Source organism: Moschus berezovskii, chromosome X, assembly GCF_049115385.1.
Source record: "Moschus berezovskii isolate FMDL1 chromosome X, NW_MosBer_1.0, whole genome shotgun sequence".
NCBI classification, from domain to species: Eukaryota; Metazoa; Chordata; class Mammalia; order Artiodactyla; family Moschidae; genus Moschus; species Moschus berezovskii.
In genome coordinates this window covers 98,183,829-98,202,794 of record NC_142488.1, presented here as the reverse complement: position 1 = coordinate 98,202,794, position 18,966 = coordinate 98,183,829, and the positions used below count along the sequence as shown (strand labels likewise).

Here is an 18,966-nt window from a genome sequence, read left to right as displayed (position 1 = left end):
GATCCCCTTCTCATCCTTCAGATCTTAAACATTACTTGCTAGGAGAGGACTTCTCTGACCACCCAATTTAAAGCAGATCCTCTCTACTATACCCTTTCCCAGGACTCTGTTTTCTCTTTGTATCACTTATCACAATTTGCAATTGTTTTGTTTCCTTTTTTTTTCATTATCTGTCCTTCCCACTAATCTATATGAAAACAGGGATCTTATCTGTCTTCTTCATCATAGTATCCTAAGTACCTAGCTGGTGCCTAGAACATGGTAGACACTAAATATTTATTGAAAATGACTATAAATGCTTGTTTTTGAATTACAAAACAAGTCATTTATTATCCCTATTCTGTGTCAAATACTATACTGGTATATATATATATATATATATATATTTTTATATTTTAAATTTAATTATCATAATAATCCTATGAAGTAGATATTATCCACATTTTACAGTTGAGGAAACTGAAAACTTATAGCCAGGGTTATATGTTCACAAGTGTGCGATCTGTGCTTAGGTCTTGTGCTCAGAGAATCCATACTTTCTGTAATGCACTGCTGTTCCTATCCTGAAATTTTTAATAATTTTTGAACAAGGAATTCTGCCTTTTCATTTTGCACCATACCCCACAAATATGTATCCAGTTCTGCTTATAGCACTGGGTAACTTGTCCAAGATTCATAAGCAAGTAAATGGCAGAGACTTAAATTAAAACTCAGGTTTGTCTGAGGCCATGGCCTATGTGCTTAAATACTATACCACATAGCTTTTAACTTTCTGCAACTAAAATAAATAACTCAAGGAGTCCATTATCAAGCTCTCACTTCTATTAAGTGAATATCCAAGCTAGCATTTTCCAAATAAGGTTTTCATGGAACATTTGCAAGATGGTAATAGGAGAGCTATGAAAAAGTTGTCCTGTGGTCAAATAAAGTAAGGCAAATGCACCTTCTATTCCATTTTTTAGTTTCTCAATGCATATTAGCATATGAAAGGTTCTGAGCAAATCAATGGTTAAAAAAAGCAGGCTGTTTGGCTTTTGTTTAATCCATATTTTCTAGACTTAAATGACTACAGAACCCTTTTTTAAAAGCAAAATTATTAACTTCTGGAGAATGGTGTTCTGTAGAATTCAGGTTGGGGAATGCTGATCTAAAGTGTTCTCAAACTTTTCCTATAAAATTTCATAAATAGATTAGGCTTTTAGGTCTCTGCTGCAATTACAAGCATATCTTGGAGATATTGTGGGTTTAGTTCCAGACCACTGCAGTAAAGTGCATATTACAATAAAGCAAGTCACACAAATTTTTTGGTTTCCCAGTGCATATAAAAGTTATACTAACTATACTGTAGTCTATTAGATGTGCAATAGCATTAAATCTAAAAAACAATATATATACCTTAATTTAAAAATACCTTATTGCAAAAAAATGCTAATCATCATCTGACAATACAGGGTTGCCACAAATCTTCGATTTGTAAAGAACCATAATATCTGTGAAGTACAATAAAATGAAATGCAATAAAATAAAGTATGCCTTTATTCAACTCTGGCATCCCAGTATGAAAGCAGCCATAGACAATATGTAAATGAATGAGCGTGGCTGGTTCCAGTAAAACCTTACTTATAAAAACAAGCAGCTAGCTGGATTTGGCCCACTAACTGTAATTTGTTGACTCTATCTAGATCATTCCAGAAGAAGACTGGTTTATTCTATCCATAAAGTCCCATATATCTGTTGCTTTGACCATCATCAGAGGTCCTCCCAGGATTTGAATACTTATTCTAAAGGATGTAAAAGTCCTATTTGCCATGACAGTTTGGGATTTCATGAACATTATAAAAAAAAAAAAAACCATTGTTTGTTGCCCAGTGAATATGGGGGAAGATATGGGGGAGAAGTGAGGATGAGTGGGGTTCACAGGAGGCACTATTCCCAAAATAGAAAAAAAAAGTAAAACAGAATAGACATCTACCTGTAAGCTTCTTCCATGAAAATGAAGCCAGAGAACTTGAAGCAGCTGTGGGAGGAAGAGTTGGGGTTAACAGTATCCCAAATACACCTTCATACCAAAGCATGAAATACACACAAATTTAGCCACACTGTTATAGCCATTCATGCTGTTCCCCAACTAGAAATACAACAAAGAAAGCCACCTCACATCTATTCCAACTGATTAAAAAGGTATTTTATAGCTAATGCCCAACATAAAGTAAACCTAAGATCTTTCCACACAATTATGAATATACTTAGGGTGTAAACATTTCTATTTATATGATAAATAAGGAAATTTTTAGGTGTGAACTTAAAGGGCCATTCTTTATTTGAATTGACTGTTTCTGGTGTTTTGTTTTCCATTGAACATTAACTTACTGCTTCTGCTGAGCTCCTGTTGAGGTTAACTTGTTAATGAAAAAGAATAAGGCATTGCTGATATTAGTTCAACAGAAATATATAATAGCCTACATTGAAATGCATGCACACACATCCACATTCCTTTTAGTATTTGCACACCTTTGTAGGTAAGAGTGAGACATAGATGGGAGGTGTGACTAGGTGGGTGGGAAGAAGCAAAGTCTGGAGAGGCAGATATTAGAATGTCACAGAAGTGGGCAGCAAGTGAGTGGTCTGTTGAAGATAACCAGTTTCTATTTCCCATAACTAAACATTTCTTGGAGTTCAGGAATCAGCCACAAGGGGAAGGACTTCAGCAATCTTCACTCTATTCTTTTGTGTTGTCTCCTGTGAAAATCCGTGATTACAGTAAAAGGAGAGACTTAGAGTCTTTTATGATTATAAATGCTTTGGGGACTATGGAAAACAGTATAAACAACAAAAACTTTCTGTTTTTTTTTTTCCTCTCATCTTGAGAAACACAAAAATTGCAGAGAGATTATAATGGGTAAATTCTGTATCCATGTAATACCTTAAATACACATACCTCTACACATACAACACAATTTTAAAGATTCAGAAAAATCCCAAAGTCCAAACACAAAACAGAAATGATGACTGTAAGGCCTGGTGGAAGCCCAAAGTACAAAAGTAACTCAAAAAAGACTACTCAAAGCATTATAGAGCTGGGGAAATGAGAAGGCTTAATAACCAAATAACCTAATAACCTAGAGAGCTAGGGTTGGATTAGGAGATCACATGAAGACAGACCAAAATTAACAGTCTTCAATTTGAAGACAAAAAACAACAAAACTAAACAGAAGATAGACTGTCTACATACTTTTGAAGAGTACAAATATGAAGAATGTCAAACTGAGCTCTAAAATACATTACCAAGGGAAGGACAGGGTTTAGGGAGTATACCTCTGATGTCTGTGGTCAAGATAAGAATGACTGTGTCCTTCTACAACACAGCCAACTTGGTACCACTGGTAAAGGGAGAATTCTAAGACCACAGATTAGAATACTGTGATATAAGAGAAACACTCTAGAGAGTTAGGAGATCCAAGCCCTAGTTCCATTTCTATAACTATCTATCTCTATGGACCTTAAGATTCTTCTACTTTCTGAATCTGTTATTTTCAATATGGTGGAGAGAATATTAGCCCAGGTTTCTTTCCAGGTTGAACACTGCAGGATCAGTCGTCTAAATCCCAGTTGCACATTAGAATTACCTTCACACCACCTTCCTGAAATTTTGTGTTGCAATGTTACTTAACACATTTCTAATTCACTTGATGATTTTCTCATGTATTAGGCTTATTGTTCATTTACAGTCTTTCCCCCTTTAATTGAATTATTGGCCCCAATTCTCAGCCTTTGCCATGAATTTGGCAGGTCTGCACAAAAGAAGTGAAACGTTTTCCCACCTCTTATCTTTGAGCTCAGCTCTGAAAATTGCTTTGGGTAATAGCTTGTACACAGATGTGACTCAAGTAGGGGCTTGGAATATGCTTGCACTGCTGTACATGCTCTCTCTTGTGATTCTGCCACTGGTGTGACACGAGCCATGAGAGAAACAAACCATCGGTCTAAGAATGAGAAATACATGCAGTACAGCCACCCTAGTTTACTCAAAGTCCTGCAGCAAGAAACAGTCACCTCAGCCCAAATCAGAGATGCCCAACAGAACTCTGCCTAATCAGCTAAATTTCAGCTGACCTCCAGAACAGTAAGAATAAATGCTTAATAAATTCTTAACTTTTCATGCCACAGAGATTTTGTGGTTGTTGTTTATATTGTTGTGGCAATAGCTGACTGATACATCTTGTTAGAAAGTAAATGCCTAGAAAGTGTTTGGCATACAGAATACATTCATTACATGTTTATTGAATAAATGAGTAAAATCTTAAAAAAAAAAATCAAGCACACAGGTAGTGTGCTTACCTGATCACTTAAATCAGAATCTTTGATGGTGAGGTTTGGCATCAATATTTTTAAGTTCCCAAGGTTATTTTAACACATAGCCAGGGAAGAGAGCCACCGTTTTAAGATTTAGTTATTTTTGATAAAGCATATTTGTGAAACACACAGGCTTTGGAATCAAATAGATGTGTTCAGGCCCTGACTCTACCACCTATTATGTGACAACCATGGAATTAACGTTTCTAAATACCAATTCCTCAACTATTAAACAGGGATAATGACAGTTTATAACAACAGGTGATCACAACCTTTCTTAAAAGGCTATTATGAGGATTAAATGAAGTTTGTATATGAAGTATTCAGTACACGACATGGTACATAGTAAGGGCTCAATAATCCTAAACTGAAGCTAATGATGGTATTGCTGTATCATTTGACAGAGAGTAAAAATGGCTCCAAAATCACTGCAGATGCTGATTGCAGCCAGGAAATTAAAAGACGCTTACTCCTTGGAAGGAAAGTTATGACCAACCTTGACAGTATATTAAAAAGCAGAGACATTACTTTGCCAACAAAGGTCCGTCTAGTCAAGGCTATGGTTTTTCCTGTGGTCATGTATGGATGTGAGAGTTGGACTGTGAAGAAAGCTGATCGCCGAAGAATTGATGCTTTTGAACTGTGGTGTTGGAGAAGACTCTTGAGAGTCCCTTGGACTGCAAGGAGATCCAATCAGTCCTGGGTGTTCATTGGAAGGACTGATGCTAAAGCTGAAACTGCAATACTTTGGCCACCTCATGCAACGAGTTGATTCACTGGAAAAGACTCTGATGCTGGGAAAGGTTGGGGGCGGGAGGAGAAGGGGACGACAGAGAATGAGATGGCTGGATGGCATCACTGATTCTATGCACATGAGTTTGAGTGAACTCTGGGAGTTGGTGATGGACAGGGAGGCCTGTCGTGCTGTGATTCATGGGGTCACGAAGAGTCGAACACGACTGAGCGACTGAACTGAACTGAACTGAAAAATGTCTGAACTCTGATAGGCTTTACTTAAATTCCATTTCCATTGCTTTCTAGCAACATGACTTTGAGTAAAATTACTTAAATACCTGAGAGTACAGTAACCTATCTGTAAAATGGTGGTGGTTTAGTCGCTAAGTCGTGTCCGACTCTTGTGACTTCATGGACTGTAGCCCGCCAGGCTCCTCTGTCTGTGGGATTTTCCAGGCAAGAATACTGGAGTGGGTTGCCATTTCCTTCTCCCGGGGGATCTTCCCAACCCAGGGATCGAACCCAGGCCTCCTGTGCTGCAGGTGGTCTTCTGCATGTCAGGCAGATTCTTTACTGATTGAGCCACCAGAGAAGCCATCCGTAAAATATGGTGATAATAATAACTACTTCATTGTTTTGTTGTGAGAATTAAATAAGGCGGCACACATAATATTCTTAGAACAGGACCAAGGGCAACATAAATAATAAATGTTACAGAAAGGTAAGTTGGCATTTATTATAACTGACATAAAGAAGTTACATTCTATTAAAATCTCCACATAACTACTTCTTATGAGACAAAATGTTCCCAGCACAGCTATATTCCCAGATTCTGGATTCAGTTCCCAGTCACTGGGAATACCTTGTCCTCTAAAAAGCAGAAAAAAATTCTCTAGTTAAAATTATTCCAGTAAGCACCCTTGCCCTCAGATAATGCAACTGGAGAGGTACCTGGTCACTCACTTTCATTCTAGGCAATCCTAAGATACCCATGACTTCAATTATCCATACGACTCCTAATTTGTTTATCCCAGTCCAGCTTTCTTCTCTCAGATCCAGATTTATTCATCTTTAAAGGCCTAATCAAGCCACTTGGATGTTGACACCTCTCTTTTTCTTATCTCTTTTGGTAACTACTGCTTGGTTTGTTCAGCATTCTTTCACTGACCTTGGTTTTGAAAAGATATTCCTTATCTCTTAATGGAATAATCAGATTCTCTGTGCCTGAATTTTAAAACCTGAGTGGGGTCTATACAGATTGAGTTTCTGCTACCCAAATGCCCCCAAGCTTCCTCAGTTCCTGACACTCCTGAGGCATCATTTTGGAGCACTTCACGTAGTTTGAAGCAACTCCAGTATCCTTCCAAAAATCCCTATTTTTGCTCAAGTTAAGTTATTCAGAATCAATTTCTGTTGCCTGCAACTAAAGAACTCTGACATAGAAATTATACCAGAGACACAAACAGAAAGAGAAATTAAGAAAACAATCCCATTCACAGTCACATCAAAAAGAATAAAATGCCTGGGAATGAGTCTACCTAAGGACAGAAAAGACCTGTACTCAGAAAATTTTATACACTAATGAAAGAAACTGAAGATGACACAAAGAGATAGAAAGATATACTGTGCTCACTGATTGGAAGAATTTATATTGTTAAAATGACCATATTATCCAAGGCAATCTACAGATTCAGTGCAATCTCTATCAAAATACCAATGGCATTTTCATGGAAAAAAATTCTAAAATTTGTATGGAAACACAAAAAAATCCCAAATAACTAAAATAATCTTGAGAAAGGAGAACAAAATGTAAAATATGCTCCTTGATCTCAAACTATACTACAAAGCCACAGTAATCAAAATGGTATAGTACTGGCACAAAAACAGACATATACAACAATGGAACAACATAGAGTACCTAGAAATGAACCCACATTTATATGGGGTATATACAACAAAAGAAGGCAAGAATATACAATGGGGCAAAGATAGCCTGTTTGATAAATGGTGTTGGGAAAACTGGACAACTAGTGCAAAAGAATCAAACTGGACTATTTCCTCACACCATATTAAAAAACGACCCAAAATGGATTGAAGACTTAAATGTAAGACCTGAAGCCATAAAATTTCTAGAAGAAAACATAGACAATACACTCTTTGACATCAATCTTAGCAATATTTTTTTGGATATGTCTAGTCAGGCAAAATAAATAATAGCAAGAATAAACAAATGGGACTACATCAAACTCAAAAGCTTTTGCACAGCAAAGGAAGCTATTAAGAAAAAGAAAAGGCCACCTGATGAATGGGAGAATTTATTTGCAAATGGTATATCTTATAGGGGGTTAATATTCAAAATATACAAGGAACTCATAAAATTCAACATCAAAAAACAAACAACCCAATTAAAAAATTGGCAGAATACCTGAATAAACATTTTTCCAAAGAAGACATATGAATGGCCAATAAGAACATGAAAAGATGATCAGCATTGCTAATCACCAGAGAAATGCAAATAAAAGCCACAATGAGATACCACCTCACACCTGTCAGAATGGCTATTATCAAAAAGCGGAACAAGTGTTGGCAAGAATATGGAGAAAAGGGAAACGTATACAAACATTAAATCACTCTGTTGTATACAAGGAAGTAACATATTGTTGTAGGTTAATTATATTTCAAAAACAAACAAACTCCTAGAAAAGAGATCAGATTCATGACCAGATTTGTGGGGAGAGGGTATTAGATGAAGGCAGTCAAAATGTACAAACTCCCAGTTATAAATTAAGTACTAGGGATGTAATATACAGCATGGTGAAGATAATTAATACTGCTGTATGAAAGTTGTTAAGAGTAAATCCTAAGAGTTCTCATTATCAAGAAAAAAAATTTTTATATTTCTTTTATGTTGTACTGATATGAGACAGTGTATTCATTTCATGATGTATGTAAGTCAAATCACTACAATATGTCAATTATATCACAATAAAACTGGAAAAAACAAAATTGAAAAAAGAGAAATTTATACCAGAGAGTTACAGTCAACAGTCTTGTAGGGAACTATGGGAGTGTTTTATAACTGGTTATTAGATTCAGTTAGAGTAAAAGGCTGTGAGATAGCCCAAATTCCATGATCAGTGGAATAGAATGGAAAGTAGTATCCATTGTACTAGGAGCTCCACAAGAATATATGGAATCTTTATTCCAAGTACCAAAAGGTGCCCTCTTCAAGAAGACAAGTCAAAGTAAGATGTCTCCTTCAGGCAACTGAATTACAAAATGGTAAAATGGTGCTGCTTCCTTTGAGCTGGAGGAGCACCAAGCTAGGGAACAAAAGTTAGATAGCAGGGTATGGACTAATTTCAGTCCCCCACCACACTCTTGGCTGTGTGCCTTTTCAGTCAACAAACTAAAGCTTTTCATGGTGATTTGACATGTTAAGCGTGCTGCCAAAAAATAAGGGAAAGAAATGCTACAAATTTAAATCTCACCTCCAGGCCTAAAATGAGTTTCTGTGGTTTTCTTTTATTGAGATAGAATTCATATATCATAAAATTCACCCTTCTAAAGTATACAATTCAATGCTTTGCAGTATATTCACAAAGTTTTGCAACCATCACCACTCTCCAATTCCAGAACATTTTCATGACCCCCAAAAGAAATGCTGTACCCATTAAGCAGACACTTCCCATTCTCCCTTCTCCGTACCACAATTCTATTTTATGTCTCTAAGGATTTGCCTATGATGGACATTTCATATAAATGGAATCATACAATACATGACCTTTTGTGTCTGGCTTCTTTTACTTAGCATAATGTTTTCAAGGTTCATCCATGTTGCAACATGTATCAGTCCTTCATTCCTTTTTTATGACTGCATAAATTATTTCACATCCACTGGAATGGCTGTACTTTAAAAAAAATGAAAAATGGCAAGGATGTGGAAAAAATTAGAACCATCTTACATTGCCAGTGGGAATATAAAATGGTGCAGCCACTATAGAAAAGTTCAGCAGTTCCTCAGTAAGTTAAAGACAGCATAACCATGTGACCCAGCAATTCTACTCCTAATTCTGCTAAGTTGCTTCAGTCATGTCTGACTCTTTGTGATCCTATGGACCGTAGCCTGCCAGGCTTCTTTGTCCATGGGATTCTCCAGGCAAGAATACTGGAACGGGTTGCCATGCCCACTTCCAGGGGATCTTCCTGACCCAGGGATCAAACCCACATCTCTTATGTCTCCTGCATTGGCAGGCAGATTCTTTAGTACTAGCACCACCTGGGAATTAATACATAACCAAAACAACTGAAAACAGGTATTTAAACAAAACTTTCTACAAGAATATTCACAACACCACTATGCATAATAGCAAAAAGATGGAAACAACACCAATGCCCATCAACTGATGAACTGAATGAGCAAAATGTGATACAGTGGAATACTATCTAGTCATAAAAAGGAACAAAGTACTGATATGTGATACAACATGGATGAGTTTTGAAAACATCATGCTATGTGAAGGAAGTCAGACACAAAATGCGGCATATTTCATGACACCATTTGTAAGAAATGTACATAATAGGCAAATTCATAGAGACAAAGCAAATTAGTGGTTGCCAAGGGTTCAGGGAAAAGGGGAAGCAGTAAGGGTTAGGAATTTCTGTCTGAGGTGTTGGAAACATTCTGCAATTAGATAGTGGTGATGGTTACAGAGCTTTGTGAGTATACTGAAAATAACTAAATTGCACACTTTAAATTAAAAGAGTGGATTTTATGATATGTGGATAAAATCAATATCAATTTAGTAAAATCAATAAATTAAACATGTGGTAATCATTTTCCAATACAGCCATTATGTTGTACACCTTAAACCAAAACAGCGCTATATGTCAATTATATCTCAATTAAAACAGAAAAAAAATTGTAAAAGTAAGAAAAGTCATTTAAAAATGCAATTATAGAAAAAAAATGAAAAAATAGAAACAACACAAATGTCCATCAAAGGATAAGTGGATAAACAAAATGTGATACATACATACAATAGATTATTCGGCCTTTAAAACAAAGGTCATGTATGGATGTGAGAGTTGGACTGTGAAGAAAGCTGATCGCCGAAGAATCGATGCTTTTGAACTGTGGTGTTGGAGAAGACTCTTGAGAGTCCCTTATACTGCAAGGAGATCCAACCAGTCCATTCTAAAGGAGATCAATCCTGGATGTTCATTGGAGGGACTGATGCTAAAGCTGAAACTGCAATACTTTGGCCACCTCATGCGAGGAGTTGACTCACTGGAAAAGACTCTGATGCTGGGAGAGGTTGGGGGCGGGAGGAGAAGGGGACGACGGAGAATGAGATGGCTGGATGGCATCACTGACTCTGTGGACATGAGTTTGAGTGTACTCCGGGAGTTGGTGATGGACAGGGAGGCCTGGCGTGCTGTGATTCATGGGGTCACGGAGAGTCGGACACGACTGAGCGACTGAACTGAACTGAACTGAACTGAAAACAAAGGAAATTCTGAAACATGCTACTTGGATAAAACCTGAATACATTATGCAAAGTGAAATAAGCCACACACAAAAGAGAAAATATTGTATGATTCTATTTATATGAAGCACATAGAACAGTCAAATTCATAGAGTCAGAAAGTATAACAGTGGTTACCAGGGTCTGGGGGAGAGGGAATGGGGAGTTATTGTTTAATGGGTATAGAGTTTCAGTTTAGGAAGATGCAAAAAATTTTAAGATGGCTAGTGGTGATGGTTGGATAACAATGTAATGTCCTTAATGCCACTGAACTGCACTTAAAAGTGACTAAAGTGACAAATTTTATGTTATGTATATTTTACCACAATAAAAAAAGAAAATGGGCAAAATATTTAACAGAGCTTTCACAAAGGAAGATATACAAATGATCAATAGCACATGAAAAGATGTTCAACATCATTAGTCACTAAGGAAATATAAATAAAAACTATAATGAGGTACCATTTCATACTCATCGTAACAGTTAGTATTTAAAAAACTGACACTACCAAATGCTACTGAGGATGTTGGTAGGAGAGTAAAATGGTACAAACAAATGGCAGTTTCACATAAAACCAAACATATTCCTATTTTCAGTCATAAAAAAACATGAAATCTTGCCATTTTTGACAACACACATGGACCTTGAGGGCATTATGTTAACTGAAATAAGTCAGACAGAGAAAGACAAATACCATATGACTCATTTATACACGGAGTCTTAGAAAACCAACTCAAAGACACAGAGAACAGATGGGTGGTTTCCAGAGGCTGGAGGTGGGGAGTGGGCAAAGTGGGTGAAGGGAGTGAAAAGATACAAACTGCTAGTTATGAAACAGCTAAGTCATTGGAATCATGGGAAGGTAATAACAGCATGGTGACTATAGTTAGTATTATATGTTTAAAAGTTGCTAAGATAATAGATCTTAAAAGTTCTCATCACAAGAAAAAAAATTCTGTAACCATGTAGGGTGACGGATATTAACTAGACTTATTGTGATAATCATTTAACAATATACACAAATATCAAACAGTTACTTTGTATGTCTGAAACTAATATAACATTGTATATCAGTTAAACTGCAATTTAAACATCAATAATTATTGAAACAGAAAGCAAATAATAAACAATAGAGTAGATCAATAAAAGGAAATGATAGTTCTTTGAAAAAAACAAGAGTGAACAAATTTTTAGCAAGTGTGATTTCAAAAGTAAAGCTATTATAAATTAACATAAAAAATGAAAGGGAACCAAACTAGAGAAACGAGAGATTAAAAAATTACCCAAAAAGTATTATGTATAATTTTTATAGCAATTCTAAAAATCTAGGTTAAATGGATAATTTACAGGAAATAAACAACCAAAATTGGCCTAAGAAATAGAAAACTTAAAAAGGCCAATTGCTCATGGAAGAATGTGAAATGATAATACTCTACTTCAAAAATCACTGGCTCCAAAAAGTTTTGTGAGAGAGTTTGACCACACCAGCCAGGAATAGATTAATCAAACTTTATACAAAATTTTCCATAGCAAAGTAAAAGAAGGGAAATGGCACCATACAGCTATAGGCTAGTATAATCTTGATACTAAAACTGACAAAGGTAAGGGAAAGAAATAACAAGGTAAGGGAAAGAAATTATAGGCCCATCTTACTTATGAACCTAGATATAAAAATGCATAACCTTAATACCATAATCAAACACAGTAAAACTATAGGTCATTATTTTTCACAGAGATGCTGATGGCATTTTTGGTCGAACAATTCTTCATTTAGTATCCCTGATCCCTATTGACTAAATGCCAGCAGGACTTCTCACACACACACATTAATAAACTGTAAAAACCAAAAGCACTTCTAGACATTTCCAAATGTCCTCTAGAGCAGTAGTTCAGCTTCAGGCTGAGGATCAATACTATAGGCAATCTCACTTATGAACACAGATACAAAACCGCTAATAAAAGATTAGCCCCTCAAACCCTACAGTACATTAAAAAGAAAAAAAGCACACATCATGCTCTCATTTGATAAGTTAATATTAGGAAAGCAGTTAGTTTAACCTTTATAGATCTGTCACTGTGGAACACGACACCAACTCCTTCTTTACTTGGAAAATTGGCAATTACAGGAAGAGTTAAGCATTTATCTTGTCTTTCACATAGGAACTGTATTTTAGGCTCACCAAATAGCCCCAGTAGAGAAGGGATAGTTCTTCTTACAGAGGTATACTAGTTAATACATTCAAAAAGAATAATAGAAATAGAAAATCATTATTATGAACAGTCTTTTGGACTCTGTGGGAGAGGGCGAGGGTGGGATGATTTGGGAGAATGGCATTGAAACATGTATATTATCATATGTGAAACGAATCGCCAGTCCAGGTTTGATGCATGATACACGATGCTCGGGGCTGGTGCACTGGGATGACCCAGAGGGATGGGATGGGGAGGGAGGTGGGAGGAGAGTTCAAGATGGGGAACACATGTACACCCTGGGGCAGATTCATGTCAATGTATGTCAAAAACCAATACAATAATGTAAAGTAATTAGCCTCCAATTAAAATAAATAAATTTAAAAAATAAATAAAATAAAAAATAAAAATCTGAATAAACAGAGAGCCATGCCATATTTATTCATATCTCATTCATGTAAAGATGCCAATTCTCCCAGCTAAAGCTGGAAATTCAACAAATACCAATAAAATTCTTTATGGGAATGATAATCTGACTCTAAAACTCACATTAAAATGTAAATATGAAAGAATAACACAAAACTGGAGAACTAAGATGACTTTCCACGTCAGACAGCAAACATTTTAAAACTACAGAAATTTAAACTGTGACATGAACCCAAGTATAAATAAATGGATCAGCAGAATCAACTAAAGAATCCTGAAAGAAACCTAAATATGCATAAGAATCTAGTATTGATTAAAGGTAGCATTTAAAAGTAAGTAGAGAAAGAAAAGAGGGAGGCAGGTGGAAGGATATAGATTGCAGCACATTTTGTATTAGCACAAAACTTGGAAATAACCATATCGATGGGGAAATGGCTACTCAAATTATAGCATATCTATTCTGTAGAATACTCTGCAACTGTAAAAAAGAACAAGTTATATTTACATGTACTAAAATGAAAAAGTCTCACACATAATGGTGGGTGAAAAGTAGCAAGTAGCAGAACAATACATATAAGCATGATATAATTCGTATTTTTAAATAACACTAAATAATACTATATATTCTCTGTGTGTGTGTGTGTGTGTGTGTGTGTGGCAGAGAGACAGAAAATGAGGTCTGGAAGAAGTTAAGTCAAACAGTGAGTAGGGAGAGGGAGAATCAGGGAGAAAATCAAAGATGACCAAAGGAGGCTTTAGCCTTCCCTGTAACATTCTAATCCTCTAAAAGAAAAAAATGTGTTTGTGTGTTGTGTAATTAAGTCAATAAATAAGAGATTTAAAAGCTATATAATGATATCAATGAATTATATATGGTATAAGGACTTATTTACTCATATAATTGCATAGAAAGGTGATTGTAAGGATACTCACCAAACTGTTGACAGTGTTTTCTTTGTTTCATTTTTTATGGGGGGGGATGACAACCATAAAGGGAGCAGAAAAAGCAAGTTTCAAGATTTACTATCTCTATACTGTGTATTGTTTTAATCTTTTACCTTGAAAATAAATATTATTGAGTAATTAAAAAATTAAGACATGGAAAAAATCAAAGACACACTGTTAAGTGGGAAAAGCTAATTGCTATTATATATATATATATATAATTTTATATATGGAATAATGTATACTTCTATTGTATTATATATGTATACATGTGTGCTAAGTCAATTCAGTCATGTCCAACTCTTTGCAACCCTATGGACTGTAACCCACCAGGCTCCCCTGCCATGGGATTCTCCAGGCAAGAATACTTTATTGGGTTGCCATGCCCTCCTCCAGGAGATCTTCCTAATCTAGGGATTAAATCCATATCTCTTATGTCTCCTGCATTGGAAGGTGGGTTATTTAACTTTACACCACCTGGAAAGCCCATAAATGTGTACCTATATATTCTAATGCACAAAAACAAAAATACAAATTGCACTTTCACAATTTATACAATTGTGCTGTTTATTTTATTACAATGAGCATATGCTTATGCATTATTTAAGAAACAATATGGTGATCATTTCTCAAAATATGCATATATCAAATTAATATGTTGTACATCTTAAACTGTACAATGTTATGTATTAATAATATCTCAGTAAAACTGAGGGGCGGAAGAAACAGAAATACAGATAAACCTAACCATGCCATTAACCTAATCAAAACCCTGTAAGTAGGAGTATTCCCACTGTTCCTAGGATAAAGCTCAAAATAATAAGGGAGCCTGTCATCCAGCCTCAGTTTGCAATACTCTCCCCTTGCTTAATATGCTCTAATCACAGGAGACACCTTTCAGTACTTCAAGTCCCTTGTACATGTTCTAGTTTCACGTCTCTGCACATGTTGTTTCTTCTACGTGGAACACTTCCTCCATTCATCCCTCCTCTATCTTCTTCTACTTTGGCTGATCCTTTAGTTCTCATCACTTCTTCAGGAGAACATTCTCTGACATTCAAGTCAGAGTCAGGTCCCCCTGTTATAATTACTTATAGAACACTTATTTTTCCTTCCCAGCTCTTATCTTAATTTGCAGTTTTCTATTTATAGATGATATTATTAATGTCAGTTATCACTACTAGACTGAAGCCCCATGAGAGCAGGACTCTTGTCTGTCTTGTTGTATCCTGACATTTAGTAAGAGCTCAGTAAATACTTGTGAAATAAATGACTCCTCCCTGTTAATCAAGGTGGACTTTAGCTTGGCATTAGTTCCATTTTCCTCTCTGTTCCAAAGTATGTCATCAGATAAGCAACTTCAGTGACTATAGATGACTCACCCAACACCCTGGCCTCACTGTCCATCGATCTCTTCTACTTTTGCAACCTTTGACCACATACCACTTCACCTGCCATTTCTAGCCATTACTGCCCTGCTGCTGCTGCTGCTGCTGCTGCTGAGTCGCTTCAGTCGTGTCCGACTCTGTGCGACCCCATAGACGGCAGCCACCTGGCTCTGCCGTCCCTGGGATTCTCCAGGCAAGAACACTGGAGTGGGTTGCCATTTCCAAAACATGGAGCTGCCCCACTTCAGAATTCCTGAACTCCACTAACCGAATCTCTAGCTACAACCTCTTACCCCTATTACCTCTTGGTTCTCAAAATATTTAGTCCTCGTTCTCATCAAGATCTCCCATCCTTTGATTTCTCCTGTTCTTCAGCTCATTACCACCTCATCGCTTAACTCCTTATCCAGTCTAGATGCCATGGTAAATCACTTTAAACACTCTTCTTAGCAGCCTTACTGCTCTAATCCATTTTAATCTGCCATTTCCCAAGCTACTGAGTTACTAAGGGCCACTCTACATACATTACTTCTGGAACTTCTCAAAATACCAATATGAGGTAGAGACCACAATTATCCCCTTTGACAGATAAGGAAAAGGATTCTTAAAGAAGTGAAGTATTAGTAACTTGTCCAAGGTCACACACAAAGTGACGAGAGCAAAGTGGAGTTGGGATCTGAAGGAGATCTCTAACACCAAAGTTTGTGCTCCCAAGTAGTAGGTTCCTTTGTTACTCAGAGGGAATGATCACTCTGACTGCAACAAGGAGAAAGAACAGGAGGGAAGCAGGCTGAGAGAAAAAGCCTGGAGACCAAGCCAGCAATCCAAGTGAGAGTTCACAGTGGACTAAGGCTTATCTCTCAGAACACAGCAAAGAATTCAAACTAAAGGCCCACTTACTTCAGGCATGTGACTTTACAGGATGGATCTGCTGGGCTTCGGCTGAAGATGGCACAACTAGATGTGCCTAGAAGAGACGAAAAAGAAAACCAGCAGTTTAATACATTCTTTAAGAATATAATTTATATTTTAATTTATCAGCTCCAGCCCCAGACGTGCTGGTCAGCTCCCTGGTCTTGCTCAGGTCAGAGCATGGGGCTTAGCAATGCATCCTCGTCACATCCTTGCACCCCCAGAGGTCTCCACGGCCTGGGTGTCCTGTGGGGAGTATGACTCTACGGTTGGCCCTTGGTTGGGTAAGTGACTAGGAGAGCAGAAGATTTGGGTTCTAATTCCATCTTTGAAAGTGAAAGTCACTCAGTCCTGTCAGACTCTTTGTGACTCCCATGATCAATACAGTCCTGGAATACTCCAGGCCAGAATACTGGAGTGGGTAGCCTTTCCCTTCTCCAGGGGATCTTCCCAACCCAGGGATCCAACCAAGGTCTCCTGCATTGCAGGTGGATTCTTTACCAGAGGAACTACCAGGGAAGCTGTGAATCCATTTCTTTAATCTTTTTGTGCCTTACTTTCCTCATTAGTAAAATGGGAGAGTAGCTCACACCGTGGTTGGAAGTATAAATAATACTGTGACAAATTCCCAGTATTTAAGGTATGATGCCATTCATTAAATGCTTCCGTGTGCTGAGAATTTATTACAGTAGTCTTATTTACACTTCCAACCATGGTGTGAGCTACTCTCCCATTTTACAAATAAGGAAAGTGAGGCACAGAAAGATTACAGAAATTGACTCACAGCCCAGTTAGTTGATGGTAAAGAAGGAATTAGAACCCATATCCGCTGCCCTCCTTGTCACTTACCCAAGCAAGGGCCAACCTTAGAGTCGCACGACCCAGGCTGTGGCGACCGCTGGGAGTGCGAGGATGCGACAAGGACGCACTGCTAAGTCCCATGCTCTGACGTGAGCAAGACCAGGGAGCTGACCAGCACGTCAGCGGCTGGAGCCCGGATCTGGGCTCTCCTGGGGCCGGTTGCTAGGCAGCGTGCGCCAGCTGGATAGGGAACACCATGGGCCCCGGAGCGGCCGTACCCCAGGGAGTGACCTCCGTCTCATAAACCCACTCTGAGGGTGCCACGTCCCAGAGGCACAGTGATCTGGCCTCGAAGCCACCCAGCCTAGGACTGGCCCACAGAGAAAGCAGCCAACAGCTCGGTCACCTATTCCATTGCTCAGTCGCAGAATCACAAGTCCCAATGGCGAAAACCTAAGTCACCTATTTGGATTTTCTTCCCGCTTTCAGCCATAGTGTGGGGTCTATGGATGACCGTCCGTGGGCCCAGGAAGCACCACGTGCTTTTGTTCGTTTTCGTTATTTTTTTCCTTTTGAGGAGAGGGTCAATAATTTTTCTCAGATTTTCAAACGGGTCATGGCCACCCTCCCCGACCCGCCAAACCCAACTCACTTCAAAAAACTAAAAAGAATGCTGGTTGGAAGCTGCCAGCCAGAGCTCCTCTGCCATCTTTTACCTCAGTCCCGCACGCTGGAGGTGTGGATCTCCATCCCCTGCGTCCCTCCGCATTCCTTTCCTTTCTGCCCGCCTCCCCACACACGCCTACATTCACGCACCCTCCACGCACGCACCTCCCTCGCTAAGCCCCCCCACGCACTCACCCCCTACACGTGCCTCCCCACGCACGCGCCGCACGCACGCGTTACGGTTCTCCAAACACATCCCTCAAAATTGCCACACGCACGCGTGTCCCCCCGAGTCCCTCCGCGCACAGGCGCGTTCCGTTCCTGCGCCTCAGACCCTCGTCTCCACACGCACCTCCTAGGGAGCCTCTCCCCTCTCTCCTTTCCAGGGCGGGCCTAGGGGTACTGGCGGCCCCACCCTCCCTGCTCCTCAGCTTAGCAGGCACCAAGGTCCCTCCCTGTCGCGCTGAGCTCACCCCGCCTGAGCACGTGGCCGGCCAGGCCGACTGGGCCATTGCGTCTCTGCGCACATCCGAGGAGCGACCGGGCGGGGTGCGACACATCCCAGGCTCTGCCACCCGAGCCTTTGGACAGCGGAGAGAGCGGCCGCTCAGTCGAAGAAAACCCCCTCCATTTCCCGTCCTTCCGAACGGAGTGGGCGGTAGCGGGTACTGGGTGGGGCCGGAGGCGTTTCCCCTCCCCACTGAGAAAAATGCTCACCTAGTTCCCAAAGCCAGTTTGCCCTTCTTCTCGTTCCATCCAGAGGGAAGGGAGAGCCAAGATCTTTGGGTCGGAGAAGGGGAAATGACTCAGAGAGGAGGCGGCTCAGAGGGTGGGGCCAGTCTGGGAAGCGGGGAGCATTGGGGAGCCGGAGGGAAAGGGAAGGGGGAAAAAAAAGATGGAAAACCACGGTAATGGGAGGTGTTGATGGTGTCTAGCGCAGTCCTGGGAATCCTGCCTGGTCAACCCCGAATCCAGGAGCCACTCGGCTGGATCTTTTCCTATGTGCTAACTCCTTTACCCC

The 18,966-nt window shown here is 38.9% G+C and overlaps 1 long non-coding RNA gene across 1 annotated transcript; it reads right to left on the bottom strand.

Annotated features, from left to right (window-relative positions):
• Positions 1-1,604: 1,604 nt before the first annotated feature.
• Positions 1,605-18,730, bottom strand: LOC129564445 (uncharacterized). Its single transcript, XR_016036923.1, has 3 exons — positions 18,663-18,730; positions 16,467-16,533; positions 1,605-2,017 (listed from the first exon to the last, which is right to left on the bottom strand). It is a non-coding gene; the product is annotated as an uncharacterized LOC129564445 (long non-coding RNA).
• Positions 18,731-18,966: the final 236 nt, after the last annotated feature.